This window comes from Acipenser ruthenus, chromosome 44 (assembly GCF_902713425.1).
Source record: "Acipenser ruthenus chromosome 44, fAciRut3.2 maternal haplotype, whole genome shotgun sequence".
Lineage (NCBI taxonomy): Eukaryota > Metazoa > Chordata > Actinopteri > Acipenseriformes > Acipenseridae > Acipenser > Acipenser ruthenus.
Window position 1 is genome coordinate 5431062 of NC_081232.1, and position 25195 is coordinate 5456256.

At 44.5% G+C, this 25195-nt stretch overlaps 45 non-coding genes and 28 pseudogenes across 45 annotated transcripts; all 73 read right to left on the minus strand.

Annotated features, from left to right (window-relative positions):
* Nucleotides 1-39: 39 nt before the first annotated feature.
* LOC131712646 (5S ribosomal RNA) lies at nt 40-158 on the minus strand. The gene has a single exon (XR_009314537.1). It is a non-coding gene; the product is annotated as a 5S ribosomal RNA (ribosomal RNA).
* A 100-nt stretch (nt 159-258) lies between these two features.
* On the minus strand, nt 259-377 carry LOC131719506 (5S ribosomal RNA). The gene has a single exon (XR_009318405.1). It is a non-coding gene; the product is annotated as a 5S ribosomal RNA (ribosomal RNA).
* A 100-nt stretch (nt 378-477) lies between these two features.
* On the minus strand, nt 478-596 carry LOC131713908 (5S ribosomal RNA; annotated as a pseudogene).
* Nucleotides 597-696: 100 nt separating this feature from the next.
* LOC131713357 (5S ribosomal RNA) lies at nt 697-815 on the minus strand (annotated as a pseudogene).
* A 100-nt stretch (nt 816-915) lies between these two features.
* Nucleotides 916-1034, minus strand: LOC131713844 (5S ribosomal RNA; annotated as a pseudogene).
* A 100-nt stretch (nt 1035-1134) lies between these two features.
* Nucleotides 1135-1253, minus strand: LOC131715643 (5S ribosomal RNA; annotated as a pseudogene).
* A 100-nt stretch (nt 1254-1353) lies between these two features.
* Nucleotides 1354-1462, minus strand: LOC131716420 (5S ribosomal RNA; annotated as a pseudogene).
* A 114-nt stretch (nt 1463-1576) lies between these two features.
* LOC131719507 (5S ribosomal RNA) lies at nt 1577-1695 on the minus strand. Its single transcript, XR_009318406.1, has one exon. It is a non-coding gene; the product is annotated as a 5S ribosomal RNA (ribosomal RNA).
* Nucleotides 1696-1795: 100 nt separating this feature from the next.
* LOC131713832 (5S ribosomal RNA) lies at nt 1796-1914 on the minus strand (annotated as a pseudogene).
* Nucleotides 1915-2014: 100 nt separating this feature from the next.
* On the minus strand, nt 2015-2123 carry LOC131716198 (5S ribosomal RNA; annotated as a pseudogene).
* Nucleotides 2124-2223: 100 nt separating this feature from the next.
* On the minus strand, nt 2224-2332 carry LOC131715178 (5S ribosomal RNA; annotated as a pseudogene).
* Nucleotides 2333-2446: 114 nt separating this feature from the next.
* LOC131713780 (5S ribosomal RNA) lies at nt 2447-2565 on the minus strand (annotated as a pseudogene).
* A 100-nt stretch (nt 2566-2665) lies between these two features.
* Nucleotides 2666-2784, minus strand: LOC131716358 (5S ribosomal RNA; annotated as a pseudogene).
* A 100-nt stretch (nt 2785-2884) lies between these two features.
* LOC131711372 (5S ribosomal RNA) lies at nt 2885-3003 on the minus strand. Its single transcript, XR_009313256.1, has one exon. It is a non-coding gene; the product is annotated as a 5S ribosomal RNA (ribosomal RNA).
* A 113-nt stretch (nt 3004-3116) lies between these two features.
* Nucleotides 3117-3235, minus strand: LOC131711065 (5S ribosomal RNA). The gene has a single exon (XR_009312947.1). It is a non-coding gene; the product is annotated as a 5S ribosomal RNA (ribosomal RNA).
* Nucleotides 3236-3335: 100 nt separating this feature from the next.
* Nucleotides 3336-3444, minus strand: LOC131715320 (5S ribosomal RNA; annotated as a pseudogene).
* Nucleotides 3445-3558: 114 nt separating this feature from the next.
* Nucleotides 3559-3677, minus strand: LOC131714241 (5S ribosomal RNA; annotated as a pseudogene).
* A 100-nt stretch (nt 3678-3777) lies between these two features.
* LOC131716408 (5S ribosomal RNA) lies at nt 3778-3886 on the minus strand (annotated as a pseudogene).
* Nucleotides 3887-4000: 114 nt separating this feature from the next.
* LOC131718682 (5S ribosomal RNA) lies at nt 4001-4119 on the minus strand. The gene has a single exon (XR_009317578.1). It is a non-coding gene; the product is annotated as a 5S ribosomal RNA (ribosomal RNA).
* A 114-nt stretch (nt 4120-4233) lies between these two features.
* Nucleotides 4234-4342, minus strand: LOC131715321 (5S ribosomal RNA; annotated as a pseudogene).
* Nucleotides 4343-4456: 114 nt separating this feature from the next.
* On the minus strand, nt 4457-4575 carry LOC131713707 (5S ribosomal RNA). The gene has a single exon (XR_009315142.1). It is a non-coding gene; the product is annotated as a 5S ribosomal RNA (ribosomal RNA).
* A 114-nt stretch (nt 4576-4689) lies between these two features.
* LOC131711951 (5S ribosomal RNA) lies at nt 4690-4808 on the minus strand. Its single transcript, XR_009313840.1, has one exon. It is a non-coding gene; the product is annotated as a 5S ribosomal RNA (ribosomal RNA).
* Nucleotides 4809-4908: 100 nt separating this feature from the next.
* Nucleotides 4909-5027, minus strand: LOC131719508 (5S ribosomal RNA). Its single transcript, XR_009318407.1, has one exon. It is a non-coding gene; the product is annotated as a 5S ribosomal RNA (ribosomal RNA).
* A 100-nt stretch (nt 5028-5127) lies between these two features.
* LOC131720829 (5S ribosomal RNA) lies at nt 5128-5246 on the minus strand. The gene has a single exon (XR_009319726.1). It is a non-coding gene; the product is annotated as a 5S ribosomal RNA (ribosomal RNA).
* Nucleotides 5247-5346: 100 nt separating this feature from the next.
* LOC131720817 (5S ribosomal RNA) lies at nt 5347-5465 on the minus strand. Its single transcript, XR_009319714.1, has one exon. It is a non-coding gene; the product is annotated as a 5S ribosomal RNA (ribosomal RNA).
* Nucleotides 5466-5579: 114 nt separating this feature from the next.
* On the minus strand, nt 5580-5698 carry LOC131712133 (5S ribosomal RNA). The gene has a single exon (XR_009314023.1). It is a non-coding gene; the product is annotated as a 5S ribosomal RNA (ribosomal RNA).
* A 100-nt stretch (nt 5699-5798) lies between these two features.
* On the minus strand, nt 5799-5907 carry LOC131715854 (5S ribosomal RNA; annotated as a pseudogene).
* A 100-nt stretch (nt 5908-6007) lies between these two features.
* LOC131716478 (5S ribosomal RNA) lies at nt 6008-6116 on the minus strand (annotated as a pseudogene).
* Nucleotides 6117-6230: 114 nt separating this feature from the next.
* On the minus strand, nt 6231-6349 carry LOC131711080 (5S ribosomal RNA). Its single transcript, XR_009312962.1, has one exon. It is a non-coding gene; the product is annotated as a 5S ribosomal RNA (ribosomal RNA).
* A 100-nt stretch (nt 6350-6449) lies between these two features.
* Nucleotides 6450-6568, minus strand: LOC131710293 (5S ribosomal RNA). The gene has a single exon (XR_009312165.1). It is a non-coding gene; the product is annotated as a 5S ribosomal RNA (ribosomal RNA).
* Nucleotides 6569-6668: 100 nt separating this feature from the next.
* LOC131719509 (5S ribosomal RNA) lies at nt 6669-6787 on the minus strand. Its single transcript, XR_009318408.1, has one exon. It is a non-coding gene; the product is annotated as a 5S ribosomal RNA (ribosomal RNA).
* Nucleotides 6788-6887: 100 nt separating this feature from the next.
* On the minus strand, nt 6888-6996 carry LOC131715807 (5S ribosomal RNA; annotated as a pseudogene).
* Nucleotides 6997-7110: 114 nt separating this feature from the next.
* Nucleotides 7111-7229, minus strand: LOC131712180 (5S ribosomal RNA). Its single transcript, XR_009314072.1, has one exon. It is a non-coding gene; the product is annotated as a 5S ribosomal RNA (ribosomal RNA).
* Nucleotides 7230-7564: 335 nt separating this feature from the next.
* LOC131711447 (5S ribosomal RNA) lies at nt 7565-7683 on the minus strand. The gene has a single exon (XR_009313330.1). It is a non-coding gene; the product is annotated as a 5S ribosomal RNA (ribosomal RNA).
* Nucleotides 7684-16510: 8827 nt separating this feature from the next.
* Nucleotides 16511-16630, minus strand: LOC131712962 (5S ribosomal RNA). Its single transcript, XR_009314848.1, has one exon. It is a non-coding gene; the product is annotated as a 5S ribosomal RNA (ribosomal RNA).
* Nucleotides 16631-16730: 100 nt separating this feature from the next.
* On the minus strand, nt 16731-16849 carry LOC131711985 (5S ribosomal RNA). Its single transcript, XR_009313874.1, has one exon. It is a non-coding gene; the product is annotated as a 5S ribosomal RNA (ribosomal RNA).
* Nucleotides 16850-16963: 114 nt separating this feature from the next.
* On the minus strand, nt 16964-17084 carry LOC131713200 (5S ribosomal RNA). Its single transcript, XR_009315084.1, has one exon. It is a non-coding gene; the product is annotated as a 5S ribosomal RNA (ribosomal RNA).
* Nucleotides 17085-17198: 114 nt separating this feature from the next.
* On the minus strand, nt 17199-17317 carry LOC131720803 (5S ribosomal RNA). Its single transcript, XR_009319700.1, has one exon. It is a non-coding gene; the product is annotated as a 5S ribosomal RNA (ribosomal RNA).
* Nucleotides 17318-17417: 100 nt separating this feature from the next.
* Nucleotides 17418-17526, minus strand: LOC131716221 (5S ribosomal RNA; annotated as a pseudogene).
* Nucleotides 17527-17640: 114 nt separating this feature from the next.
* On the minus strand, nt 17641-17759 carry LOC131720804 (5S ribosomal RNA). Its single transcript, XR_009319701.1, has one exon. It is a non-coding gene; the product is annotated as a 5S ribosomal RNA (ribosomal RNA).
* A 100-nt stretch (nt 17760-17859) lies between these two features.
* Nucleotides 17860-17968, minus strand: LOC131716222 (5S ribosomal RNA; annotated as a pseudogene).
* Nucleotides 17969-18068: 100 nt separating this feature from the next.
* Nucleotides 18069-18177, minus strand: LOC131716182 (5S ribosomal RNA; annotated as a pseudogene).
* Nucleotides 18178-18277: 100 nt separating this feature from the next.
* On the minus strand, nt 18278-18396 carry LOC131711730 (5S ribosomal RNA). The gene has a single exon (XR_009313618.1). It is a non-coding gene; the product is annotated as a 5S ribosomal RNA (ribosomal RNA).
* A 114-nt stretch (nt 18397-18510) lies between these two features.
* Nucleotides 18511-18629, minus strand: LOC131719510 (5S ribosomal RNA). The gene has a single exon (XR_009318409.1). It is a non-coding gene; the product is annotated as a 5S ribosomal RNA (ribosomal RNA).
* A 100-nt stretch (nt 18630-18729) lies between these two features.
* On the minus strand, nt 18730-18848 carry LOC131711652 (5S ribosomal RNA). The gene has a single exon (XR_009313538.1). It is a non-coding gene; the product is annotated as a 5S ribosomal RNA (ribosomal RNA).
* Nucleotides 18849-18948: 100 nt separating this feature from the next.
* LOC131719511 (5S ribosomal RNA) lies at nt 18949-19067 on the minus strand. The gene has a single exon (XR_009318410.1). It is a non-coding gene; the product is annotated as a 5S ribosomal RNA (ribosomal RNA).
* A 100-nt stretch (nt 19068-19167) lies between these two features.
* LOC131720682 (5S ribosomal RNA) lies at nt 19168-19286 on the minus strand. The gene has a single exon (XR_009319579.1). It is a non-coding gene; the product is annotated as a 5S ribosomal RNA (ribosomal RNA).
* Nucleotides 19287-19394: 108 nt separating this feature from the next.
* LOC131712462 (5S ribosomal RNA) lies at nt 19395-19513 on the minus strand. Its single transcript, XR_009314353.1, has one exon. It is a non-coding gene; the product is annotated as a 5S ribosomal RNA (ribosomal RNA).
* Nucleotides 19514-19627: 114 nt separating this feature from the next.
* LOC131716058 (5S ribosomal RNA) lies at nt 19628-19736 on the minus strand (annotated as a pseudogene).
* Nucleotides 19737-19850: 114 nt separating this feature from the next.
* On the minus strand, nt 19851-19969 carry LOC131719512 (5S ribosomal RNA). The gene has a single exon (XR_009318411.1). It is a non-coding gene; the product is annotated as a 5S ribosomal RNA (ribosomal RNA).
* Nucleotides 19970-20083: 114 nt separating this feature from the next.
* LOC131720753 (5S ribosomal RNA) lies at nt 20084-20202 on the minus strand. Its single transcript, XR_009319650.1, has one exon. It is a non-coding gene; the product is annotated as a 5S ribosomal RNA (ribosomal RNA).
* A 100-nt stretch (nt 20203-20302) lies between these two features.
* LOC131715808 (5S ribosomal RNA) lies at nt 20303-20411 on the minus strand (annotated as a pseudogene).
* A 114-nt stretch (nt 20412-20525) lies between these two features.
* On the minus strand, nt 20526-20644 carry LOC131719513 (5S ribosomal RNA). The gene has a single exon (XR_009318412.1). It is a non-coding gene; the product is annotated as a 5S ribosomal RNA (ribosomal RNA).
* Nucleotides 20645-20744: 100 nt separating this feature from the next.
* LOC131715809 (5S ribosomal RNA) lies at nt 20745-20853 on the minus strand (annotated as a pseudogene).
* A 114-nt stretch (nt 20854-20967) lies between these two features.
* LOC131719514 (5S ribosomal RNA) lies at nt 20968-21086 on the minus strand. Its single transcript, XR_009318413.1, has one exon. It is a non-coding gene; the product is annotated as a 5S ribosomal RNA (ribosomal RNA).
* A 100-nt stretch (nt 21087-21186) lies between these two features.
* Nucleotides 21187-21295, minus strand: LOC131716445 (5S ribosomal RNA; annotated as a pseudogene).
* Nucleotides 21296-21395: 100 nt separating this feature from the next.
* On the minus strand, nt 21396-21514 carry LOC131719516 (5S ribosomal RNA). The gene has a single exon (XR_009318415.1). It is a non-coding gene; the product is annotated as a 5S ribosomal RNA (ribosomal RNA).
* A 100-nt stretch (nt 21515-21614) lies between these two features.
* On the minus strand, nt 21615-21733 carry LOC131711058 (5S ribosomal RNA). The gene has a single exon (XR_009312940.1). It is a non-coding gene; the product is annotated as a 5S ribosomal RNA (ribosomal RNA).
* Nucleotides 21734-21833: 100 nt separating this feature from the next.
* Nucleotides 21834-21942, minus strand: LOC131715722 (5S ribosomal RNA; annotated as a pseudogene).
* Nucleotides 21943-22042: 100 nt separating this feature from the next.
* LOC131719517 (5S ribosomal RNA) lies at nt 22043-22161 on the minus strand. The gene has a single exon (XR_009318416.1). It is a non-coding gene; the product is annotated as a 5S ribosomal RNA (ribosomal RNA).
* Nucleotides 22162-22261: 100 nt separating this feature from the next.
* LOC131715292 (5S ribosomal RNA) lies at nt 22262-22380 on the minus strand (annotated as a pseudogene).
* A 114-nt stretch (nt 22381-22494) lies between these two features.
* On the minus strand, nt 22495-22613 carry LOC131715693 (5S ribosomal RNA; annotated as a pseudogene).
* A 100-nt stretch (nt 22614-22713) lies between these two features.
* LOC131712421 (5S ribosomal RNA) lies at nt 22714-22832 on the minus strand. The gene has a single exon (XR_009314314.1). It is a non-coding gene; the product is annotated as a 5S ribosomal RNA (ribosomal RNA).
* Nucleotides 22833-22932: 100 nt separating this feature from the next.
* Nucleotides 22933-23051, minus strand: LOC131712561 (5S ribosomal RNA). The gene has a single exon (XR_009314452.1). It is a non-coding gene; the product is annotated as a 5S ribosomal RNA (ribosomal RNA).
* Nucleotides 23052-23151: 100 nt separating this feature from the next.
* Nucleotides 23152-23290, minus strand: LOC131715526 (5S ribosomal RNA; annotated as a pseudogene).
* Nucleotides 23291-23404: 114 nt separating this feature from the next.
* LOC131710992 (5S ribosomal RNA) lies at nt 23405-23523 on the minus strand. The gene has a single exon (XR_009312874.1). It is a non-coding gene; the product is annotated as a 5S ribosomal RNA (ribosomal RNA).
* A 100-nt stretch (nt 23524-23623) lies between these two features.
* Nucleotides 23624-23742, minus strand: LOC131711932 (5S ribosomal RNA). The gene has a single exon (XR_009313821.1). It is a non-coding gene; the product is annotated as a 5S ribosomal RNA (ribosomal RNA).
* A 100-nt stretch (nt 23743-23842) lies between these two features.
* LOC131719518 (5S ribosomal RNA) lies at nt 23843-23961 on the minus strand. The gene has a single exon (XR_009318417.1). It is a non-coding gene; the product is annotated as a 5S ribosomal RNA (ribosomal RNA).
* Nucleotides 23962-24075: 114 nt separating this feature from the next.
* LOC131710280 (5S ribosomal RNA) lies at nt 24076-24194 on the minus strand. Its single transcript, XR_009312152.1, has one exon. It is a non-coding gene; the product is annotated as a 5S ribosomal RNA (ribosomal RNA).
* Nucleotides 24195-24308: 114 nt separating this feature from the next.
* LOC131712770 (5S ribosomal RNA) lies at nt 24309-24427 on the minus strand. The gene has a single exon (XR_009314659.1). It is a non-coding gene; the product is annotated as a 5S ribosomal RNA (ribosomal RNA).
* Nucleotides 24428-24527: 100 nt separating this feature from the next.
* LOC131711863 (5S ribosomal RNA) lies at nt 24528-24646 on the minus strand. Its single transcript, XR_009313752.1, has one exon. It is a non-coding gene; the product is annotated as a 5S ribosomal RNA (ribosomal RNA).
* A 100-nt stretch (nt 24647-24746) lies between these two features.
* Nucleotides 24747-24865, minus strand: LOC131710282 (5S ribosomal RNA). Its single transcript, XR_009312154.1, has one exon. It is a non-coding gene; the product is annotated as a 5S ribosomal RNA (ribosomal RNA).
* Nucleotides 24866-24979: 114 nt separating this feature from the next.
* Nucleotides 24980-25098, minus strand: LOC131711633 (5S ribosomal RNA). The gene has a single exon (XR_009313519.1). It is a non-coding gene; the product is annotated as a 5S ribosomal RNA (ribosomal RNA).
* Between the last annotated feature and the right edge of the window lie 97 nt (nt 25099-25195).

The window sequence follows — 25195 nt, forward strand, 5'->3', positions numbered from 1 at the left end:
TTCCTTTTGTCCTCCACACATTTCAATTGTAAAATGTAATGCCTGCAGCACTTGATATTCCCAGGTGGTCTCCCATTCAAGTACTAACCAAGCCCAACATTGCTTAGCTTCTGAGATCAGACGAGATCTGGCTTATTCAAGGTGGTGTGGCCGCAGGCGATTGCATTTCTGCTTTCATGACTTTTATGTTTAGTGAGCTGGGGGTGATTCCTCCAAAATTTCCTTTTGTCCTCCACACATATCAATTGTAAAATGTAATGCCTGCAGCACTTGATATTCCCAGGTGGTCTCCCATCCAAGTACTAACCAAGCCCAACATTGCTTAGCTTCTGAGATCAGACGAGATCAGGCTTATTCAAGGTGGTGTGGCCGCAGGCAATTTCATTTTGGCTTTCATGACCTTTATGTTTAGTGAGCTGGGGGTGATTCCTCCAAAATTTCCTTTTGTCCTCCACACATTTCAATTGTAAAATGTAATGCCTGCAGCACTTAATATTCCCAGGCGGTCTCCCATCCAAGTACTAACCAAGCCCAACATTGCTTAGCTTCTGAGATAAGACGAGATCAGGCTTATTCAAGGTGGTGTGGCCGCAGGCGATTGCATTTCTGCTTTCATGACTTTTATGTTTAGTGAGCTGGGGGTGAATCCTCCAAAATTTCCTTTTGTCCTCCACACATTTCAATTGTAAAATGTAATGCCTGCAGCACTTGATATTCCCAGGTGGTCTCCCATCCAAGTACTAACAAAGCCCAACATTGCTTAGCTTCTGAGATCAGACAAGATCAGGTTTATTCAAGGTGGTGTGGCCGCAGGCAATTGCGTTTCTGCTTTCATGACTTTTATGTTTAGTGAGCTGGGGGTGATTCCTCCAAAATTTCCTTTTGTCCTCCACACATTTCAATTGTAAAATGCAATGCCTGCAGCACTTGATATTCCCAGGTGGTCTCCCATCCAAGTACTAACCAAGCCCAACATTGCTTAGCTTCTGAGATCAGACGACATCAGGCTTATTCAAGGTGGTGTGGCCGCAGGTGATTGCATTTCTGCTTTCATGACTTTTATGTTTAGTGAGCTGGGGGTGATTCCTCCAAAATTTCCTTTTGTCCTCCACACATTTCAATTGTAAAATGTAATGCCTGCAGCACTTGATATTCCCAGGTGGTCTCCCATCCAAGTACTAACCAAGCCCAATATTGCTTAGCTTCTGAGACAAGACGAGATCAGTTTTATTCAAGGTGGTGTGGCCGCAGGAAATTGCGTTTCTGCTTTCATGACTTTTATGTTTAGTGAGCTGGGGGTGATTCCTCCAAAATTTCCTTTTGTCCTCCACACATTTCAATTGTAAAATGTAATGCCTGCAGCACTTGATATTCCCAGGTGGTCTCCCATCCAAGTACTAACCAAGCCCAACATTGCTTAGCTTCTGAGATCAGGCTTATTCAAGGTGGTGTAGTAGCAGGCGATTGCATTTCTGCTTTCATGACTTTTATGTTTAGTGAGCTGGGGGTGATTCCTCCAAAATTTCCTTTTGTCCTCCACACATTTCAATTGTAAAATGTAATTACAAAAATGTAATGCCTGCAGCACTTGATATTCCCAGGTGGTCTCCCATCCAAGTACTAACCAAGCCCAACATTGCTTAGCTTCTGAGATCAGACGAGATCAGGCTTATTCAAGGTGGTGTGGCCGCAGGCGATTGCATTTCTGCTTTCATGACTTTTATGTTTAGTGAGCTGGGGGTGATTCCTCCAAAATTTCCTTTTGTCCTCCACACATTTCAATTGTAAAATGTAATGCCTGCAGCACTTGATATTCCCAGGTGGTCTCCCACCCAAGTACTAACAAAGCCCAACATTGCTTAGCTTCTGAGATCAGACAAGATCAGGCTTATTCAAGGTGGTGTGGCCGCAGGCGATTGCATTTCTGCTTTCATGACTTTTATGTTTAGTGAGCTGGGGGTGATTCCTCCAAAATTTCCTTTTGTCCTCCACACATTTCAATTGTAAAATGTAATGCCTGCAGCACTTGATATTCCCAGGTGGTCTCCCATCCAAGTACTAACCAAGCCCAACATTGTTTAGCTTCTGAGATCAGGCTTATTCAAGGTGGTGTGCCCGCAGGCGATTGCATTTCTGCTTTCATGACTTTTATGTTTAGTGAGCTGGGGGTGATTCCTCCAAAATTTCCTTTTGTCCTCCACACATTTCAATTGTAAAATGTAATGCCTGCAGCACTTGATATTCCCAGGTGGTCTCCCATCCAAGTACTAACCAAGCCCAACATTGCTTAGCTTCTGAGATCAGGCTTATTCAAGGTGGTGTGGCCGCAGGCAGTTGCATTACTGCTTTCATGACTTTTATGTTTAGTGAGCTGGGGGTGATTCCTCCAAAATTTCCTTTTGTCCTCCACACATTTCAATTGTAAAATGTAATTACAAAAATGTAATGCCTGCAGCACTTGATATTTCCAGGTGGTCTCCCATCCAAGTACTAACCAAGCCCAACATTAATTAGCTTCTGAGATCAGACGAGATCAGGCTTATTCAAGGTGGTGTGGCCGCAGGCGATTGCATTTCTGCTTTCATGACTTTTATGTTTAGTGAGCTGGGGGTGATTCCTCCAAAATTTCCTTTTGTCCTCCACACATTTCAATTGTAAAATGTAATGACTGCAGCACTTGATATTCCCAGGTGGTCTCCCATCCAAGTACTAACCAAGCTCCACATTGCTTAGCTTCTGAGATCAGACGAGATCAGGCTTATTCAAAGTGGTGTGTCCGGGGAAAATTCCATTTCTGCTTTCATGACTTTTATGTTTAGTGAGCTGGTCGTGATTCCTCCAAAATTTCCTTTTGTCCTCCACACATTTCAATTGTAAAATTTAATGCCTGCAGCACTTGATATTCCCAGGTGGTCTCCCATCCAAGTACTAACCAAGCCCAACATTGCTTAGCTTCTGAGATCAGACGAGATCAGGCGTATTCAAGGTGGTGTGGCCGCAGGCGATTGTTTTCTGCAATCATGACTTTTATGTTTAGTGAGCTGGGGGTGATTCCTCCAAAATTTCCTTTTGTCCTCCACACATTTCAATTTTAAAATGTAATTACAAAAATGTAATGCCTGCAGCACTTGATATTCCCAGGTGGTCTCCCATCCAAGTACTAACCAAGCCCAACTTTGCTTAGCTTCTGAAATCAGACGAGATCAGGCTTATTCAAGGTGGTGTGGCCGCAGGCGATTGCATAACTGCTTTCATGACTTTTATGTTAAAAGAGCTGGGGGTGATTCCTCCAATATTTCCTTTTGTCCTCCACACATTTCAATTGTAAAATGTAATGCCTGCAGCACTTGATATTCCCAGGTGGTCTCCCATCCAAGTACTAACCAAGCCCAACATTGCTTAGCTTCTGAGATCAGACTTATTCAAGGTGGTATGGCCGCAGGCGATTGCATTTCTGCTTTCATGACTTTTATGTTTAGTGAGCTGGGGGTGATTCCTCCAAAATTTCCTTTTGTCCTCCACACATTTCAATTGTAAAATGTAATTATAAAAATGTATTGCCTGCAGCACTTGATATTCCCAGGTGGAATCCAATCCAAGTACTAAACAAGTCCAACATTGCTTAGCTTCTGAGATCAGACGAGATCAGGCTTATTCAAGGTGGTGTGGCCGCAGGCAATTGCATTACTGCTCTCATGACTTTTATGTTTAGTGAGCTGGGGGTGATTCCTCCAAAATTTCCTTTTGTCCTCCACACATTTCAATTGTAAAATGTAATGCCTGCAGCACTTGATATTCCCAGGTGGTCTCCCATCCAAGTACTAACCAAGCCCAACATTGCATAGCTTCTGAGATCAGACTTATTCAAGGTGGTGTGGCCGCAGGCGATTGCATTTCTGCTTTCATGACTTTTATGTTTAGTGAGCTGGGGGTGATTCCTCCAAAATTTCCTTTTGTCCTCCACACATTTCAGTTGTAAAATGTAATTACAAAAATGTAATGCCTGCAGCACTTGATATTCCCAGGTGGTCTCCCATCCAAGTACTAACCAAGCCCAACTTTGCTTAGCTTCTGAGATCAGACGAGATCAGGCTTATTCAAGGTGGTGTGGCCGCAGGCGATTGCATTTCTGCTTTCATGACTTTTATGTTTAGTGAGCTGGGGGTGATTCCTCCAAAATTTCCTTTTGTACTCCACACATTTCAATTGTAAAATGTAATTACAAAAATGTAATGCCTGCAGCACTTGATATTCCCAGGTGGTCTCCCATCCAAGTACTAACCAAGCCCAACATTGCTTAGCTTCTGAGATCAGACTTATTCAAGGTGGTATGGCCGCAGGCGATTGCATTTCTGCTTTCATGACTTTTATGTTTAGTGAGCTGGGGGTGATTCCTCCAAAATTTCCTTTTGTCCTCCACACATTTCAATTGTAAAATGTAATTACAAAAATGTAATGCCTGCAGCACTTGATATTCCCAGGTGGTCTCCCATCCAAGTACTAACCAAGCCCAACTTTGCTTAGCTTCTGAGTTCAGACGAGATCAGGCTTATTCAAGGTGGTGTGGCCGCAGGCGATTGCATTTCTGCTTTCATGACTTTTATGTTTAGTGAGCTGGGGGTGATTCCTCCAAAATTTCCTTTTGTCCTCCACACATTTCAGTTGTAAAATGTAATTACAAAAATGTAATGCCTGCAGCACTTGATATTCCCAGGTGGTCTCCCATCCAAGTACTAACCAAGCCCAACATTGATTAGCTTCTGAGATCAGACGAGATCAGGCCTATTCAAGGTGGTGTGGCCGCAGGCGATTGCATTTCTGCTTTCATGACTTTTATGTTTAGTGAGCTGGGGGTGATTCCTCCAAAATTTCCTTTTGTCCTCCACACATTTCAATTGTAAAATGTAATGCCTGCAGCACTTGATATTCCCAGGTGGTCTCCCATCCAAGTACTAACCAAGCCCAACATTGCTTAGCTTCTGAGATCAGACGAGATCAGGCTTATTCAAGGTGGTGTGGCCGCAGGCGATTGCATTTCTGCTTTCATGACTTTTATGTTTAGTGAGCTGGGGGTGATTCCTCCAAAATTTCCTTTTGTCCTCCACACATTTCAATTGTAAAATGTAATGCCTGCAGCACTTGAGATTCCCAGGTGGTCTCCCATCCAAGTACTAACCAAGCCCAACATTGCTTAGCTTCTGAGATCAGACGAGATCAGGCTTATTCAAGGTGGTGTGGCCGCAGGCGATTGCATTTCTGCTTTCATGACTTTTATGTTTAGTGAGCTGGGGGTGATTCCTCCAAAATTTCCTTTTGTCCTCCACACATTTCAATTGTAAAATGTAATGCCTGCAGCACTTGATATTCCCAAGTGGTCTCCCATCCAAGTACTAACCAAGCCCAACATTGCTTAGCTTCTGAGATCAGACGAGATCAGGCTTATTCAAGGTGGTGTGGCCGCAGGCGATTGCGTTTCTGCTTTCATGACTTTTATGTTTAGTGAGCTGGGGGTGATTCCTCCAAAATTTCTTTTTGTCCTCCACACATTTCAATTGTAAAATGTAATTACAAAAATGTAATGCCTGCAGCACTTGATATTCCCAGGTGGAATCCCATCCAAGTACTAACCAAGCCCAACATTGCTTAGCTTCTGAGATCAGACGAGATCAGGCTTATTCAAGGTGGTGTGGCCGCAGGCGATTGCATTTCTGCTTTCATGACTTTTATGTTTAGTGAGCTGGGGGTGATTCCTCCAAAATTTCCTTTTGTCCTCCACACATTTCAATTGTAAAATGTAATGCCTGCAGCACTTGAGATTCCCAGGTGGTCTCCCATCCAAGTACTAACCAAGCCCAACAATGCTTAGCTTCTGAGATCAGGCTTATTCAAGGTGGTGTGGCCGCAGGCGATTGCATTTCTGCTTTCATGACTTTTATGTTTAGTGAGCTGTGGGTGATTCCTCCAAAATTTCCTTTTGTCCTCCACACATTTCAATTGTAAAATGTAATGACTGCAGCACTTGATATTCCCAGGTGGTCTCCCATCCAAGTAATAACCATGCCCAACTTTGCTTAGCTTCTGAGATCAGGCTTATTCAAGGTGGTGTGGCCGCAGGCGATTGCATTTCTGCTTTCATGACTTTTATGTTTAGTGAGCTGGGGGTGATTCCTCCAAAATTTCCTTTTGTCCTCCACACATTTCAGTTGTAAAATGTAATTACAAAAATGTAATGCCTGCAGCACTTGATATTCCCAGGTGGTCTCCCATCCAAGTACTAACCAAGCCCAACATTGATTAGCTTCTGAGATCAGACGAGATCAGGCTTATTCAAGGTGGTGTGGCCGCAGGCGATTGCATTTCTGCTTTCATGACTTTTATGTTTAGTGAGCTGGGGGTGATTCCTCCAATATTTCCTTTTGTCCTCCACACATTTCAATTGTAAAATGTAATGCCTGCAGCACTTGATATTCCCAGGTGGTCTCCCAGCCAAGTACTAACCAAGCCCAACATTGCTTAGCTTCTGAGATCAGACGAGATCAGGCTTATTCAAGGTGGTGTGGCCGCAGGCGATTGCATTTCTGCTTTCATGACTTTTATGTTTAGTGAGCTGGGGGTGATTCCTCCAAAATTTCCTTTTGTCCTCCACACATTTCAATTGTAAAATGTAATGCCTGCAGCACTTGATATTCCCAGGTGGTCTCCCATCCAAGTACTAACCAAGCCCAACATTGCTTAGCTTCTGAGATCAGACGAGATCAGGCTTATTCAAGGTGGTGTGGCCGCAGGCGATTGCATTTCTGCTTTCATGACTTTTATGTTTAGTGAGCTGGGGGTGATTCCTCCAAAATTTCCTTTTGTCCTCCACACATTTCAATTGTAAAATGTAATGCCTGCAGCACTTGATATTCCCAGGTGGTCTCCCATCCAAGTACTAACCAAGCCCAACATTGCTTAGCTTCTGAGATCAGACTTATTCAAGGTGGTGTGGCCGCAGGCGATTGCAGTTCTGCTTTTATGACTTTTATGTTTAGTGAGCTGGGGGTGATTCCTCCAAAATTTCCTTTTCTCCTCCACACATTTCAATTGTAAAATGTAATTACAAAAATGTAATGCCTGCAGCACTTGATATTCCCAGGTGGTCTCCCATCCAAGTACTAACCAAGCCCAACATTGATTAGCTTCTGAGATCAGACGAGATCAGGCTTATGCAAGGTGGTGTGGCCGCAGGCGATTGCATTTCTGCTTTCATGACTTTTATGTTTAGTGAGCTGGGGGTGATTCCTCCAAAATTTCCTTTTCTCCTCCACATTTCAATTGTAAAATGGAATTACAAAAATGTAATGCCTGCAGCACATGATATTCCCAGGTGGTCTCCATTCCAAGTACTAACCAAGCCCAACATTGCTTAGCTTCTGAGATCAGACTTATTCAAGGTGGTGTGGACGCAAGAGATTGCATTTCTGCTTTCATGACTTTTATGTTTAGTTAGCTGGGGGTGATTCCTCCAAAATTTCCTTTTGTCCTCCACACATTTCAAATGTAAAATGTAATTACAAAAATGTAGTGCCTGCAGCACTTGATATTCCCAGGTGGTCTCCCATCCAAGTACTAACCAAGCCCAGCATTGCTTAGCTTCTGAGACCAGACGAGATCAGGCTTATTCAAGGTGGTGTGGCCGCAGGCGATTGCATTTCTGCTTTCATGACTTTTATGTTTAGTGAGCTGGGGGTGATTCCTCCAAAATTTCCTTTTGTCCTCCACACATTTCAATTGTAAAATGTAATTACAAAAATGTAATGCCTGTGTAGCCCGTCTGACTACGATTCTGTGTTGTGTTCTGGTGTATGGATAATGAACAGGACTCTGGACACTGGTTGCCGGTTTCTGGTCTTTTATTCTCTCCTCAGTAGAGCCAATGACAGACTGAGGAGTAAAAACCGCGCGCTGCTGTCTGGATTGTCCCGCAGGCCAGAGCAATACACCACAGAGCAATCGATACTCTCCACGGATACGTAAAAAATAAAAAAACTAACGGAAGGATTTGGGTGAAATACATACAAACGAGTATTAATACTCGTTACATTCACCCCCCCCCTGAATTTCCCCCAAATCCTGTTTGTATACCCGACATGATATACAGTAAACCAAAAACATAGCTTACACTTTAGGGACGACTGACTACTTAGTCTCCACTGGCACAAGTTCACATAAAGAATCTTCATCTTTAGTCTCAGCTTTACAAGCTACCTGCTGAACAGGTTCAGAGAACTCAAAGGGTGATCAAGCCTCAGGCTCTCCTAGAATAATATGATGCCAAGTACATCATACAACCACTTGGCCTACCATTACTTTGTTCCATAACGTGTAACCAAATAAAATATACCAAAACACATCGGTTATTCATTAAAACAAAAGAAAAAGGAAACCCCTCAAAATAGTGTAAGCAGTGACTGGGATTTCTTACTAAGTGTGTTTGCAAAACCCTGCATAGTGAACGGTCTCTGACCCATCGTCTCTATAAGGCGGTTAACTGACTTTACTACTCTGCCTACACGTGTTCTGACTACACCTGGTGTGTTCCCTGACTCTTGTCTAAGTACATCTTGGTCATTAGCTACAATAACTGGTGCATCTGTGTCAGGAATGTCTGACAGGTCTGAGTCAAGGGCAACAGCTAGGCTGTCACAGTCAGCGAGCGGGTCAGCGTTAGTCTCGTTTGCACTAGGCCCCTGAGCTTGACAGTCTTCGTCTAAATTGTCTCTGCGACTGGGCTGTACAGTGTTCTGACTTGACTGGTCTGGCTCTGTCAGCATTCCAAACGACTCCTCTTCATCCAAAGACTCCTGGCTTACAGTGTCAGTTGGTCCATTCAGTATCCATGAACTGGTTCTTTTCTCAGAGTTTTCCTCTTCCAGAGAGTCAATGGGATCCACAGACTCGCACTCTGAATCTCTGACATCAGCCCACTGAGATTCGCAAGAATCACCGTCCTCAGGCAACTTGACAGGTAAGAAACTGATGTCCAAAATGAGGTTCCTATGGACCACCTTGGTGTTCCCTTGTCCATCCGTCAGTTTATATATGTGTGTCTGTGGATTTCTGTCGATAACTGTGTACACGGTTCCTTCCCATTTGTCTGCAAGTTTTCTTTTTCCTCGTTCTCTCTTGTTTGCAAGAAGAACCCGGTCCCCCTTGTTCAGGTACAGTGCCTTGCGAAAGTATTCGGCCCCCTTGAACTTTGCGACCTTTTGCCACATTTCAGGCTTCAAACATAAAGATATGAAACTGTAATTTTTTGTGAAGAATCAACAACAAGTGGGACACAATCATGAAGTGGAACGAAATTTATTGGATATTTCAAACTTTTTTAACAAATAAAAAACTGAAAAATTGGGCGTGCAAAATTATTCAGCCCCCTTAAGTTAATACTTTGTAGCGTCACCTTTTGCTGCGATTACAGCTGTAAGTCGCTTGGGGTATGTCTCTATCAGTTTTGCACATCGAGAGACTGAAATTTTTGCCCATTCCTCCTTGCAAAACAGCTCGAGCTCAGTGAGGTTGGATGGAGAGCATTTGTGAACAGCAGTTTTCAGTTCTTTCCACAGATTCTCGATTGGATTCAAGTCTGGACTTTGACTTGGCCATTCTAACACCTGGATATGTTTATTTGTGAACCATTCCATTTTAGATTTTGCTTTATGTTTTGGATCATTGTCTTGTTGGAAGACAAATCTCCGTCCCAGTCTCAGGTCTTTTGCAGACTCCATCAGGTTTTCTTCCAGAATGGTCCTGTATTTGGCTCCATCCATCTTCCCATCAATTTTAACCATCTTCCCTGTCCCTGCTGAAGAAAAGCAGGCCCAAACCATGATGCTGCCACCGCCATGTTTGACAGTGGGGATGGTGTGTTCAGGGTGATGAGCTGTGTTGCTTTTACGCCAAACATAACGTTTTGCATTGTTGCCAAAAAGTTCGATTTTGGTTTCATCTGACCAGAGCACCTTCTTCCACATGTTTGGTGTGTCTCCCAGGTGGCTTGTGGCAAACTGTAAATGACACTTTTATGGATATCTTTAAGAAATGGCTTTCTTCTTGCCACTCTTCCATAAAGGCCAGATTTGTGCAGTATACGACTGATTGTTGTCCTATGGACAGAGTCTCCCACCTCAGCTGTAGATCTCTGCAGTTCATCCAGAGTGATCATGGGCCTCTTGGCTGCATCTCTGATCAGTCTTCTCCTTGTATGAGCTGAAAGTTTAGAGGGACGGCCAGGTCTTGGTAGATTTGCAGTGGTCTGATACTCCTTCCATTTCAATATTATCGCTTGCACAGTGCTCCTTGGGATGTTTAAAGCTTGGGAAATCTTTTTGTATCCAAATCCGGCTTTAAACTTCTCTACAACAGTATCTCGGTCCTGCCTGGTGTGTTCCTTGTTCTTCATGATGCTCTCTGCGCTTTAAACGGACCTCTGAGACTATCACAGTGCAGGTGCATTTATACGGAGACTTGATTACACACAGGTGGATTCTATTTATCATCATTAGTCATTTAGGTCAACATTGGATTATTCAGAGATCCTCACTGAACTTCTGGAGAGAGTTTGCTGCACTGAAAGTAAAGGGGCTGAATAATTTTGCACGCCCAATTTTTCAGTTTTTTATTTGTTAAAAAAGTTTAAAATATCCAATAAATTTCGTTCCACTTCATGATTGTGTCCCACTTGTTGTTGATTCTTCACAAAAAATTACAGTTTCATATCTTTATGTTTGAAGCCTGAAATGTGGCAAAAGGTCGCAAAGTTTGTATTTGTTGAGGCCACTGTTGCTTTGCTCTCAATGGGAGTGAACGGAGCATATTGCCGAGTGTTCTGTTGAACCTTTCAGTCCCTCCGTTCCCCATGGGGTGATATGCCGTAGTGTGTGACTTGGTGACTCCTGAAAGCTTGAGCAATTCCACGATGAGCTCACTCTCGAAGTTGGCGCCTTGATCTGCGTGAATCCGTTCAGCAAATCCATATACACAAAATACGTTGTCCCATAACTTTCTGGCAACTTGCTTTGCTGTTTGGTTTGAACAAGGAAAGGCGTGGGCCAATTTCGTGAAGTGATCCGTTAAGACCAGTACATCCACTGAACGCTGCTTGCTATCTTCAGCGCACCAGAAGTCAATACACACCAACTCCATAGGAGCGGAAGTCCTAATACTTTCAAGCGGGGCTCGAGCAGAAGGTTCCGGTGTCTTGGCCAGGATACATCGCTGACAACACTTGACATATTCTTTGACATCTTGCTCCATCTTGGGCCAGAAGAAGCGCTGTCTGGCCAAGTGAAGTGTTCTTCCCTGTCCTTGATGGCCAGCGAGATCATGTATGCCATTCAATGCTTTCTCCTTCAGACTTTGTGGCAGTACATACTGGTGTCTTTTCTGTTTGCTCAAGGGGTCCTTAGTCACTCTGTAAAGTACTCCATTTTGGACTTTCAGTCTCTCCCACTGCTTGTTGAGTACTAAGGCTCCTGAATCAAATCCATTCCTCTCTCGCCTTGAAGGACGTCTTTTGCGGTTCACAAAGGGAATGACCTTGGAAATGGTGGGGTCAAGTTCCTGACTCCTTTGGAGCTCCTCCAGAGAGAACACAGGAAGAGGATCTTGTCCTGGCGGTGCGAGCTGCTGGAGCGACTGGACAAGCTGTGCTGCTCTAGATTCTGTTGCCATATCCCATTTGTCTTGAGACTCGAGGACTGCTTTAACTGCTGCAGCACTGCAGGAGCGTGGAGGATAGTCTGACGGATTCACTGTCGCTGCTGGAGCTTGCTTTTTGGCCCGGTGACACTGGACCTTCAGACGGAAGGCGTCCTGAACCGTGTCCTCTCTCACTGCATCAGCTTCAGCAAGTAGGCTGTGGTATTGCTCATTGAGGAGTCTGTGACTGACTGATTTGGCAAATGGATCCCGACTGAGCGCATCAGCTACGATGTTCTTGCTTCCTGCAATGTGTTTCATGTCGAATGAGTAGGGAGCGAGTTTAACCACCCAGCGCTGCTCACAAGCATCAAGTTTTGGTTTTGTCATTATGTAGGTAAGTGGATTGTTGTCTGTCCACACTGTGAAAGAATGCCCCTTGAGCCAATGGCTGAACTTTTCACAAACACTCCATTTTAAGGCTAAAAATTCAAGTCTGTGAGCTGGGTATCGTTTCTGTGAACCACTCAGAGTTTTGCTTGCAAAAGCGATGGGGCGTGCTTTGTCTTCGCCAGCTGGTATCTGCGATAAAACAGCGCCAAGCCCGTCCAGCGAGGCATCGGTTGACAGGATCAGTGGCCTTGAGAAATCAGGATGTGCAAGAACCACACAGTGCAACAGCTTCTCTTTCAGGCTAAGAAAGGCAGAGTCACATTCTGTGGTCCAGTCTGAGGGTGTCAGTTTCTTGAAGGCACCTGAGTGTTTTACCGTTTTCTCTTTTCCCCTCCTCTTCTGACCCGCAGTGAGAGCAAAGAGTGGCTTGGCAATGGAAGAGCAGTTGGGGATGAAGTGTTGATAATAAAATATCATCCCTAAGAAGGACTTGACCCTTCGCACTGAGGGAGTGCAGCCATCTTCTTCCATTAAGTCTGACTTTGACATGTTGGAGATCACATCCACTTTTGCTGGGTCCACAGCTACTCCATTGCCGTCAATAATGTGACCCAGGAATTTCACAGACGCCCGCAGTAGATGACATTTTTTCAGACTTAATTTGAGGTTGTGGTGCCGCAGCCTCTGGAACACAACTTCCAGCCTATCCAAGGCTTCCCTTTCTGTTGGAGCGAACACTAGAAGGTCGTCCAGATAGCACAACAAGCTCCTGAAGTTTAAGTCTCCGAATATGCTCAACATCATTCGCATGAATGAAGCTGGACTGTTGCATAATCCCTGTGGCATGCGATTATATTCATATAAGCCCATCGGCGTCGTGAAAGCGGTGTATTTTTTGTCCTCTTCTCTCATGGGCACATTGTAGAAACCGGACGTCAGGTCCATGGTGCTGAAGTACGTGTTGCCCCCTAAAGCAGCCAAGCAATCGGACTGATGTGGGAGTGGATGTGCGTCTTTGAGCGTTCTCGCATTGAGCCATCTGAAGTCTGTACATACCCGAAGACCCCCGTCCTTTTTCCACACCATCACTAGAGGGGAGGCATATTCACTCATTGATTTTCTGATTATCTCCTGTTCCTCCATCTCTGTCAGAACTTGCCGTAGCTTCAGGTAGTGAGCTGGTGGTACTCGTCTGTATGGGAGGCGGAACGGACGTTCGTCGGTAAGCCGGATACGATGCACAAAACCTTTAGTCTCACCACAATCCAAGGCATGCTTAGAGAACACATCATTGTAGTTTACTAGTATCTGGACTAGCTCTTGCTTTGCTAACTGACTAGCCTCACAGGACTCAATGTCAACACCACCTAACCCTACATCTGTCAGCCTTTGTTTCAGGTTTGTGGAGTCGGTCACGATGGACCGTTTCTCTGGGATGACCTTCTCCCTTTGGCTGGAGCCTTGAAAAACTGTAAAATCCTCCACAGCTAGACAGGGAGACACATCCGCCAGCTTGCAGTTCCTCTTCAACGTGATAGGTTTGTCTGATAGATTGGTTATCTTCATGGGGACCCATCGGTCGCCCCACATGGATGTGACTACTCTGCCCACCATGATGTTCCGTGGCATGGACTTTGATGTGGTAGGTTCAATCACGATGGTGCTTCCAGGCGACATAGGAACATTGCTGGGTAGTCTTCCCCATACTAAATGTTCCTGCTCAGAGAGTAGAGTGACCGCCTGAGTAAGCTTCACTGTGCCGATTTTGCTGGGCATCTCTCCACCCCTCCAACGAGTGAGACTTGTCATCATATCAAGGAAATGTTCACATTCTGGAGATGACTGAGGACTGCCATGGGATATGAGCCTCCAATAATCATCTTTGCTCTTCATCTGGTGCATGATGTGCTTTATAACATTTGTGCCAAGAATGAGGTCGTCGTGTTGGCCTGACACCACGAGAACAGGAACGATGCAGCTCACTCCATACACTTTCAACTCGACCTCGTACATGCACTTTGGTTGTGCTTTTTGCCCTCCACAACCAACTAGAATGACTGGTTCTGTCAACGGTTTCTCTTCGGAAAGAACTTTCTCTTGTAACATTTTCTGCTCTGCGGCCTCACTAAAGGTACAGGCCATAGAACCTGAATCCAGCATTCCCTTCAACTGGAACTGACTGTTTACAATGACTGGAGCATAAAATAATTCACTGAACGGCTGTACTTTCTGTGTATTCTGCACCACTACCTGAACGCCTGCCGGTACTGCAGTGCATGCGTTCACATACTGCCGTTCCAGATCTTCATCTTCCCACTCGAGGGTTTGTTTCTTTTCTTTGCCCACACGTCCCCTCTCGAAATGCGGGCCCGTTAGTTTAACGGCTGTGCTGCTGGGGGTGTAGGGGTGGTTTGCTGATTGTGTCTGGGCTCACTCTTTGGGCAATCTCTCTTCCAGTGACCGTGCTCAAAGCATGACAGACACAGGCCCTCCTGCCTACAATGTGAGAGAGTAGTATGATTTGTAGTTTTACAAACCTTGCAACGCTTCAGGTGGGTTGACCGCTGTGCTCTGTCCGTTTGCTTGTTTTGCGCCAGCATACGATCGAGAAGACTGACCAGAGTTTGCATGCAGCTATCAGCCTGAGCAGGAGAAGAGACCATTACCTCAGTCTGGACAGGGGGCACCACTGGACAGCTAGAAGTCATCACATCTTCAGACGTCTGGACATGGGCTGTCACATGCTTCACGTTGGCAGAACGTCTCGGTCTGGTCAGTAGCTGTGCTTTCATTTCCGTCTGGTACTCATCTAAATGCTCCTGTATCTCACTTGCCATCCACTTGTCAGCTGTTTTAAACTTCATCACTGCAGCGAGTGCGGGGTCCGGGCAATGCTTGACAAACATCCTTGTCACTGCGTGGCTGGGGTCCCCGATGCTCTCGCCCTGCCTCTTCAAGCCCTCGTCTGCCACATCAACCGCCTTGTTCAAACGGATCCAATAGTCCATGGCATTTTCTCCTGCAACTGGTAAGGTACTGTAGAAATCAGCAAAGGGCATGGATGAATATGTCATCTCACTGAAATGCTGTTTCAGTATATCTGTGATTACCTTGGGGTTCTCATTAGGCTTCAATGATGGGTTACTGCGGAGTGTTATCTTTATTATATCTTTGGCCTTCCCCATTAGTCTGGATATTATCTCTTGTGACTGCTCTTGCACTGGAACACCTCTCTTCCTTAAGTACACTTCCATGAGCTCTTCCCACTCGTGAACTGAGTGTTTGTCAGACCCATCTCCTCTGAAACAGGGGGGCTCCTTCACATCTGACTGCATAACTAGCTTTACACCAGTCAGGTTGAGTAAGGGTGAGTCAGTGAGTGGCTGGTCTGCACCTATGCTCTGAGCCTGTGTGCTTCTACCCTCCCTTCCCTTATTATCCCTCTGTAACTGAGCAGAGATGGACTGGCCTATTTGTTGAGCTATCTGTGTGATGAGATCACCTATCTCTGGATTGGTCATGTCCTGACTGGGTGAGAGTGTGTCTCTAAGTATGCGTGTGGAGCACAATGCAAAACCTGAGCCTGCAAAACCTGTAGCTTTAGCTGGAGGTTGAGGTAAGTTTGCAAAACCTACAGCTCTAGCTGGAGATTGAGGTAATTCTCTGAAAAACCTCCCCCTCCCAGAACCAAATTCAAGCTCATCAGTATCTGCAGAAACATTATCCCCTTCTCTAATGAAGGAAGTCATTCTTACTGATAATGAAATACTCAAGTAAATATATAAAAACCAATGGAAATGTGTAAACTTCTCAGAATGAGAATGAATAAAAACATACAACACAATGTCTCAATGTCCTTCACTTAAAAAAAACTAAGATACTGTTCTGTAAATACTGTAGCAACCCCCGGTGACCAAGCTGGTGTTGATCCAATCGATGACGATGGCTGATGCTGATCTGGTCGACGACGAAGGGATCCGGGTCACGGCACCAATGTAGCCCGTCTGACTACGATTCTGCGTTGTGTTCTGGTGTATGGATAATGAACAGGACTCTGGACACTGGTTGCCGGTTTCTGGTCTTTTATTCTGAATTAGATGAAATAAATGCAGTGAATACAATGGAATGAATGGTGATGAGCTTCTCTATGTTGCACGCAGTGCACACCTCTCCTCAGTAGAGCCAAAGACAGACTGAGGAGTAAAAACCGCGCGCTGCTGACTGGATTGTCCCACAGGCCAGAGCAATACACCACAGAGCAATCGATACTCTCCACGGATACGTAAAAAATAAAAAACTAACGGAAGGATTTGGGTGAAATACATACAAACGAGTATTAATACTCGTTACACTTTCATGACATTTACGTTTGGTGAACTGCGGGTGATTCCTCCGAAATTTCCTTTTGTCCTCCACACATTTCAATTGTAAAATGTAATGCCTGCAGCACTTGATATTCCCAGGTGGTCTCCCAATCCAAGTACTAACCAAGCCCAACATTGCTTAGCTTCTGAGATCAGACGAGATCAGGCTTATTCAAGGTGGTGTGGCCGCAGGCGATTGCATTTCTGCTTTCATGACTTTTATGTTTAGTGAGCTGGGGGTGATTCCTCCAAAATCTCCATTTGTCCTCCACACATTTCAATTGTAAAATGTAATGGCTGCAGCACTTGATATTCCCAGGTGGTCTCCCATCCAAGTACTAACCAAGCCCAACATTGCTTAGCTTCTGAGATCAGACGAGATCAGGCTTATTCAAGGTGGTGTGGCCGCAGGCGATTGCATTTCTGCTTTCATGACTTTTATGTTTAGTGAGCTGGGGGTGATTCCTCCAAAATTTCCTTTTGTCCTCCACACATTTCAATTGTAAAATGTAATTACAAAAATGTAATGCCTGCAGCACTTGATATTCCCAGGTGGTCTCCCATCCAAGTACTAACCACTAGCCCAACATTGCTTAGCTTCTGAGATCAGACGAGATCAGGCTTATTCAAGGTGGTGTGGCCGCAGGCGCTTGCATTTCTGCTTTCATGACTTTTATGTTTAGTGAGCTGGGGGTGATTCCTCCAAAATTTCCTTTTGTCCTCCACACATTTCAATTGTAAAATGTAATTACAATAATGTAACGCCTGCAGCACTTGATATTCCCAGGTGGTCTCCCATCCAAGTACTAACCAAGCCCAACATTGCTTAGCTTCTGAGATCAGACGAGATCAGGCTTATTCAAGGTGGTGTGGCCGCAGGCGATTGCATTTCTGCTTTCATGACTTTTATGTTTAGTGAGCTGGGGGTGATTCCTCCAAAATTTCCTTTTGTCCTCCACACATTTCAATTGTAAAATGTAATGCCTGCAGCACTTGATGTTCCCAGGTGGTCTCCCATCCAAGTACTAACAAAGCCCAACATTGCTTAGCTTCTGAGATCAGGCTTATTCAAGGTGGTGTGGCCGCAGGCGATTGCATTTCTGCTTTCATGACTTTTATGTTTAGTGAGCTGGGGGTGATTCCTCCAAAATTTCCTTTTGTCCTCCACACATTTCAATTGTAAAATGTAATTACAATAATGTAACGCCTGCAGCACTTGATATTCCCAGGTGGTCTCCCATCCAAGTACTAACCAAGCCCAACATTGCTTAGCTTCTGAGATCAGACGAGATCAGGCTTATTCAAGGTGGTGTGGCCGCAGGCGATTGCATTTCTGCTTTCATGACTTTTATGTTTAGTGAGCTGGGGGTGATTCCTCCAAAATTTCCTTTTGTCCTCCACACATTTCAATTGTAAAATGTAATGCCTGCAGCACTTGATGTTCCCAGGTGGTCTCCCATCCAAGTACTAACAAAGCCCAACATTGCTTAGCTTCTGAGATCAGGCTTATTCAAGGTGGTGTGGCCGCAGGCGATTGCATTTCTGCTTTCATGACTTTTATGTTTAGTGAGCTGGGGGTGATTCCTCCAAAATTTCCTTTTGTCCTCCACACATTTCAATTGTAAAATGTAATGCCTGCAGCACTTGATATTCCCAGGTGGTCTCCCATCCAAGTACTAACAAAGCCCAACATTGCTTAGCTTCTGAGATCAGGCTTATTCAAGGTGGTGTGGCTGCAGGCGATTGCATTTCTGCTTTCATGACTTTTATGTTTAGTGAGCTGGGGGTGATTCCTCCAAAATTTCCTTTTGTCCTCCACACATTTCAATTGTATAATGTAATGCCTGCAGCACTTGATATTTCCAGGTGGTCTCCCATCCAAGTACTAACCAAGCCCAACATTGCTTAGCTTCTGAGATCAGACGAGATCAGGCTTATTCAAGGTGGTGTGGCCGCAGGCGATTGCATTTCTGCTTTCATGACTTTTATGTTTAGTGAGCTGGGGGTGATTCCTCCAAAATTTCCTTTTGTCCTCCACACATTTCAATTGTAAAATGTAATTACAAAAATGTAATGCCTGCAGCACTTGATATTCCCAGGTGGTCTCCCATCCAAGTACTAACCAAGCCCAACATTGCTTAGCTTCTGAGATCAGACGAGATCAGGCTTATTCAAGGTGGTGTGGCCGCAGGCGATTGCATTTCTGCTTTAATGACTTTTATGTTTAGTGAGCTGGGGGTGATTCCTCCAAAATTTCCTTTTGTCCTCCACACATTTTAATTGTAAAATATAATGCCTGCAGCACTTGATATTCCCAGGTGGTCTCCCATCCACGTACTAACCAAGCCCAACATTGCTTAGCTTCTGAGATCAGACGAGATCAGGCTTATTCAAGGTGGTGTGGCCGCAGGCGATTGCTTTTCTGCTTTCATGACTTTTATGTTTAGTTAGCTGGGGGTGATTCCTCCAAAATTTCCTTTTGTCCTCCACACATTTCAATTGTAAAATGTAATGCCTGCAGCACTTGATATTCCCAGGTGGTCTCCCATCCAAGTACTAACCAAGCCCAACATTGCTTAGCTTCTGAGATCAGACGAGATCAGGCTTATTCAAGGTGGTGTGGCCGCAGGCGATTGCATTTCTGCTTTCATGACTTTTATGTTTAGTGAGCTGGGGGTGATTCCTCCAAAATTTCCTTTTGTCCTCCACACATTTCAATTGTAAAATGTAATGCCTGCAGCACTTGATATTCCCAGGTGGTCTCCCATCCAAGTACTAACCAAGCCCAACATTGCTTAGCTTCTGAGATCAGACGAGATCAGGCTTATTCAAGGTGGTGTGGCTGCAGGCGATTGCTTTTCTGCTTTCCTGCTTTCATGACTTTTATGTTTAGTGAGCTGGGGGTGATTCCTCCAAAATTCCCTCTTGTCCTCCACACATTTCAATTGTAAAATGTAATGCCTGCAGCACTTGATATTCCCAGGTGGTCTCCCATCCAAGTACTAACCAAGACCAACATTGCTTAGCTTCTGAGATCAGACGAGATCAGGCTTAATCAAGGTGGTGTGGCCGCAGGCGATTGCATTTCTGCTTTCATGACTTTTATGTTTAGTGAGCTGGGGGTGATTCCTCCAAAATTTCCTTTTGTCCTCCACACATTTCAATTGTAAAATGTAATTACAAAAATGTAATGGCTGCAGCACTTGATATTCCCAGGTGGTCTCCCATCCAAGTACTAACCAAGCCCAACATTGCTTAGCTTCTGAGATCAGGCTTGTTCAAGGTGGTGTGGCCGCAGGCGATTGCATTTCTGCTTTCATGACTTTTATGTTTAGTGAGCTGGGGGTGATTCCTCCAAAATTTCCTTTTGTCCTCCACACATTTCAATTGTAAAATGTAATTACAAAAATGTAATGCCTGCAGCACTTGATATTCCCAGGTGGTCTCCCATCCAAGTACTAACCAAGCCCAACATTGCTTAGCTTCTGAGATCAGACGAGATCAGGCTTATTCAAGGTGGTGTGGCCGCAGGCGATTGCATTTCTGCTTTCATGACTTTTATGTTTAGTGAGCTGGGGGTGATTCCTCCAAAATTTCCTTTTGTCCTCCACACATTTCAATTGTAAAATGTAATTACAAAAATGTAATGCCTGCAGCACTTGATATTCCCAGGTGGTCTCCCATCCAGGTACTAACCAAGCCCAACATTGCTTAGCTTCTGAGATCAGACGAGATCAGGCTTATTCAAGGTGGTGTGGCCGCAGGCGATTGCATTTCTGCTTTCATGACTTTTATGTTTAGTGAGCTGGGGGTGATTCCTCCAAAATTTCCTTTTGTCCTCCACACATTTCAATTGTAAAATGTAATGCCTGCAGCACTTGATATTCCCAGGTGGTCTCCCATCCAAGTACTAACCAAGCCCAACATTGCTTAGCTTCTGAGATCAGACTTATTCAAGGTGGTGTGGCCGCAGGCGCTTGCATTTCTGCTTTCATGACTTTTATGTTTAGTGAGCTGGGGGTGATTCCTCCAAAATTTCCTTTTGTCCTCCACACATTTCAATTGTAAAATGTAATTACAAAAATGTAATGCCTGCAGCACTTGATATTCCCAGGTGGTCTCCCATCCAAGTACTAACCAAGCCCAACATTGCTTAGCTTCTGAGATCAGACGAGATCAGGCTTATTCAAGGTGGTGTGGCCGCAGGCGATTGCATTTCTGCTTTCATGACTTTTATGTTTAGTGAGCTGGGGGTGATTCCTCCAAAATTTCCTTTTGTCCTCCACACATTTCAATTGTAAAATGTAATGCCTGCAGCACTTGATATTCCCAGGTGGTCTCCCATCCAAGTACTAACCAAGCCCAACATTGCTTAGCTTCTGAGATCAGACTTATTCAAGGTGGTGTGGCCGCAGGCGCTTGCATTTCTGCTTTCATGACTTTTATGTTTAGTGAGCTGGGGGTGATTCCTCCAAAATTTCCTTTTGTCCTCCACACATTTCAATTGTAAAATGTAATTACAAAAATGTAATGCCTGCAGCACTTGATATTCCCAGGTGGTCTCCCATCCAAGTACTAACCAAGCCCAACATTGCTTAGCTTCTGAGATCAGACGAGATCAGGCTTATTCAAGGTGGTGTGGCCGCAGGCGATTGCATTTCTGCTTTCATGACTTTTATGTTTAGTGAGCTGGGGGTGATTCCTCCAAAATTTCCTTTTGTCCTCCACACATTTCAATTGTAAAATGTAATGCCTGCAGCACTTGATATTCCCAGGTGGTCTCCATTCCAAGTACTAACCAAGCCCAACATTGCTTAGCTTCTGAGATCAGGCTTATTCAAGGTGGTGTGGCCGCAGGCGATTGCATTTCTGCTTTCATGACTTTTATGTTTAGTGAGCTGGGGGTGATTCCTCCAAAATATCCTATTGTCCTCCACACATTTCAATTGTAAAATGTAATGCCTGCAGCACTTGATATTCCCAGGTGGTCTCCCATCCAAGTACTAACCAAGCCCAACATTGCTTAGCTTCTGAGATCAGACGAGATCAGGCTTATTCAAGGTGGTGTGGCCGCAGGCGATTGCATTTCTGCTTTCATGACTTTTATGTTTAGTGAGCTGGGGGTGATTCCTCCAAAATGTCCTTTTGTCCTCCACACATTTCAATTGTAAAATGTAATGCCTGCAGCACTTGATATTCCCAGTTGGTCTCCCATCCAAGTACTCACCAAGACCAACATTGCTTAGCTTCTGAGATCAGACGAGATCAGGCGTATTCAAAGTGGTGTGGCCGCAGGCGATTGCGTTTCTGCTTTCATGACTTTTATGTTTAGTGAGCTGGGGGTGATTCTTCCAAAATTTCCTTTTGTCCTCCACACATTTCAATTGTAAAATGTAATGCCTGCAGCACTTGATATTCCCAGGTGGTCTCCCATCCAAGTACTAACCAAGCCCTACTTTGCTTAGCTTCTGAGATCAGACGAATTCAAGGTGGCGTGGCCGCAGGCGATTGCATTTCTGCTTTCATGACTTTTATGTTTAGTGAGCTGGGGGTGATTCCTCCAAAATATCCTATTGTCCTCCACACATTTCAATTGTAAAATGTAATGCCTGCAGCACTTGATATTCCCAGGTGGTCTCCCATCCAAGTACTAACCAAGCCCAACATTGCTTAGCTTCTGAGATCAGACGAGATCAGGCTTATTCAAGGTGGTGTGGCCGCAGGCGATTGCATTTCTGCTTTCATGACTTTTATGTTTAGTGAGCTGGGGGTGATTCCTCCAAAATGTCCTTTTGTCCTCCACACATTTCAATTGTAAAATGTAATGCCTGCAGCACTTGATATTCCCAATTGGTCTCCCATCCAAGTACTAACCAAGCCCAACATAGCTTAGCTTCTGAGAGCAGACGAGATCAGGCTTATTCAAAGTGGTGTGGCCAAAGGCGATTGCATTTCTGCTTTCATGACTTTTATGTTTAGTGAGCTGGGGGTGATTCCTCCAAAATTTCCTTTTGTCCTCCACACATTTCAATTGTAAAATGTAATTATAAAAATGTAATGCCTGCAGCACTTGATATTCCCAGGTGGTCTCCCATCCAAGTACTAACCAAGCCCAAAATTGCTTAGTTTCTGAGAGCAGACAAGATCAGGCTTACTCAAGGTGGTGTGGCCGCATGCGATTGCATTTCTGCTTTCATGACTTTTATGTTTAGTGAGCTGGGGGTGATTTCTCCAAAATTTCCTTTTGTCCTCCACACATTTCAATTGTAAAATGTAATGCCTGCAGCACTTGATATTCCCAGGTGGTCTCCCATCCAAGTACTAACCAAGCCCAACATTGCTTAGCTTCTAAGATCAGACGAGATCAGGCTTATTCAAGGTGGTGTGGCCGCAAGCGATTGCATTACTGCTTTCATGACTTTTATGTTTAGTGAGCTGGGGGTGATTCCTCCAATATTTCCTTTTGTCCTCCACACATTTCAATTGTAAAATGTAATGCCTGCAGCACTTGATATTCCCAGGTGGTCTCCCATCCAAGTACTAACCAAGCCAAACATTGCTTAGCTTCTGAGATCAGACGAGATCAGGCTTATTCAAGGTGGTGTGGCCGCAGGCGATTGCATTTCTGCTTTCATGACTTTTATGTTTAGTGAGCTGGGGGTGATTCCTCCAAAATTTCCTTTTGTCCTCCACACATTTCAATTGTAAAATGTAATGCCTGCAGCACTTGATATTCCCAGGTGGTCTCCCATCCAAGTACTAAACAAGCCCAACATTGCTTAGCTTCTGGGATCAAACGAGATCAGGCGAGATCAGGCGAGATCAGGCTTATTCAAGGTGGTGTGGCTGCAGGCGATTTCATTTCTGCTTTCATGACTTTTATATTTAGTGGGCTGGGGGTGATTCCTCCAAAATTTCCTTTTGTCCTCCACACATTTCAATTGTAAAATGTAATTACAAAAATGTAATGCCTGCAGCACTTGATATTCCCAGGTGGTCTCCCATCCAAGTACTAACCAAGCCCAACATTGCTTAGATTCTGAGATCAGACGAGATCAGGCTTATTCAAGGTGGTGTGGCCGCAGGCGATTGCATTTCTGCTTTCATGACTTTTATGTTTAGTGAGCTGGGGGTGATTCCTCCAAAATTTCCTTTTGTCCTCCACACATTTCAATTGTAAAATGTAATGCCTGCAGCACTTGATATTCCCAGGTGGTCTCCCATCCAAATACTAACCAAGCCCAACATTGCTTAGCTTCTGAGATCAGACGAGATCAGGCTTATTCAAGGAGGTGTGGCCGCAGGCGATTGCATTTCTGCTTTCATGACTTTTATGTTTAGTGAGCTGGGGGTGATTCCTCCAAAATTTCCTTTTGTCCTCCACACATTTCAATTGTAAAATGTAATGCCTGCAGCACTTGATATTCCCAGGTGGTCTCCCATCCAAGTACTAACCAAGCCCAACATTGCTTAGCTTCTGAGATCAGACGAGATCAGGCTTATTCAAGGTGGTGTGGCCGCAGGCGATTGCATTTCTGCTTTAATGACTTTTATGTTTAGTGAGCTGGGGGTGATTCCTCCAAAATTTCCTTTTGTCCTCCACACATTTCAATTGTAAAATGTAATTACAAAAATGTAATGCCTGCAGCACTTGATATTCCCAGGTGGTCTCCCATCCAAGTACTAACCAAGCCCAACATTGCTTAGCTTCTGAGATCAGACGAGATCAGGCTTATTCAAGGGGGTGTGGCCGCAGGCGATTGCATTTCTGCTTTCATGACTTTTATGTTTAGTGAGCTGGGGGTGATTCCTCCAAAATTTCCTTTTGTCCTCCACACATTTCAATTGTAAAATGTAATTACAAAAATGTAATGCCTGCAGCACTTGATATTCCCAGGTGGTCTCCCATCCAAGTACTAACCAAGCCCAACATTGCTTAGCTTTTGAGATCAGACGAGATCAGGCTTATTCAAGGTGATGTGGCCGCAGGCGATTGCATTTCTGCTTTCATGACTTTTATGTTTAGTGAGCTGGGGGTGATTCCTCCAAAATTTCCTTTTTTCCTCCACACATTTCAATTGTAAAATGTAATGCCTGCAGCACTTGATATTCCCAGGTGGTCTCCCATCCAAGTACTAACCAAGCCCAACATTGCTTAGCTTCTGAGATCAGACAAGATCAGGCTTATTCAAGGTGGTGTGGCCGCAGGCGATTGCTTTTCTGCTTTCATGACTTTTATGTTTAGTGAGCTGGGGGTGATTCCTCCAAAATTTCCTTTTGTCCTCCACACATTTCAATTGTAAAATGTAATGCCTGCAGCACTTGATATTCCCAGGTGGTCTCCCATCCAAGTACTAACCAAGCCCAACATTGCTTAGCTTCTGAGATCAGACGAGATCAGGCTTATTCAAGGGGGTGTGGCCGCAGGCGATTGCATTTCTGCTTTCATGACTTTTATGTTTAGTGAGCTGGGGGTGATTCCTCCAAAATTTCCTTTTGTCGTCCACACATTTCAATTGTAAAATGTAATTACAAAAATGTAATGCCTGCAGCACTTGATATTCCCAGGTGGTCTCCCATCCAAGTACTAACCAAGCCCAACATTGCTTAGCTTCTGAGATCAGGCGAGATCAGGCTTATTCAAGGTGGTGTGGCCGCAGGCGATTGCATTTCTGCTTTCATGACTTTTATGTTTAGTGAGCTGGGGGTGATTCCTCCAAAATTTCCTTTTGTCCTCCACACATTTCAATTGTAAAATG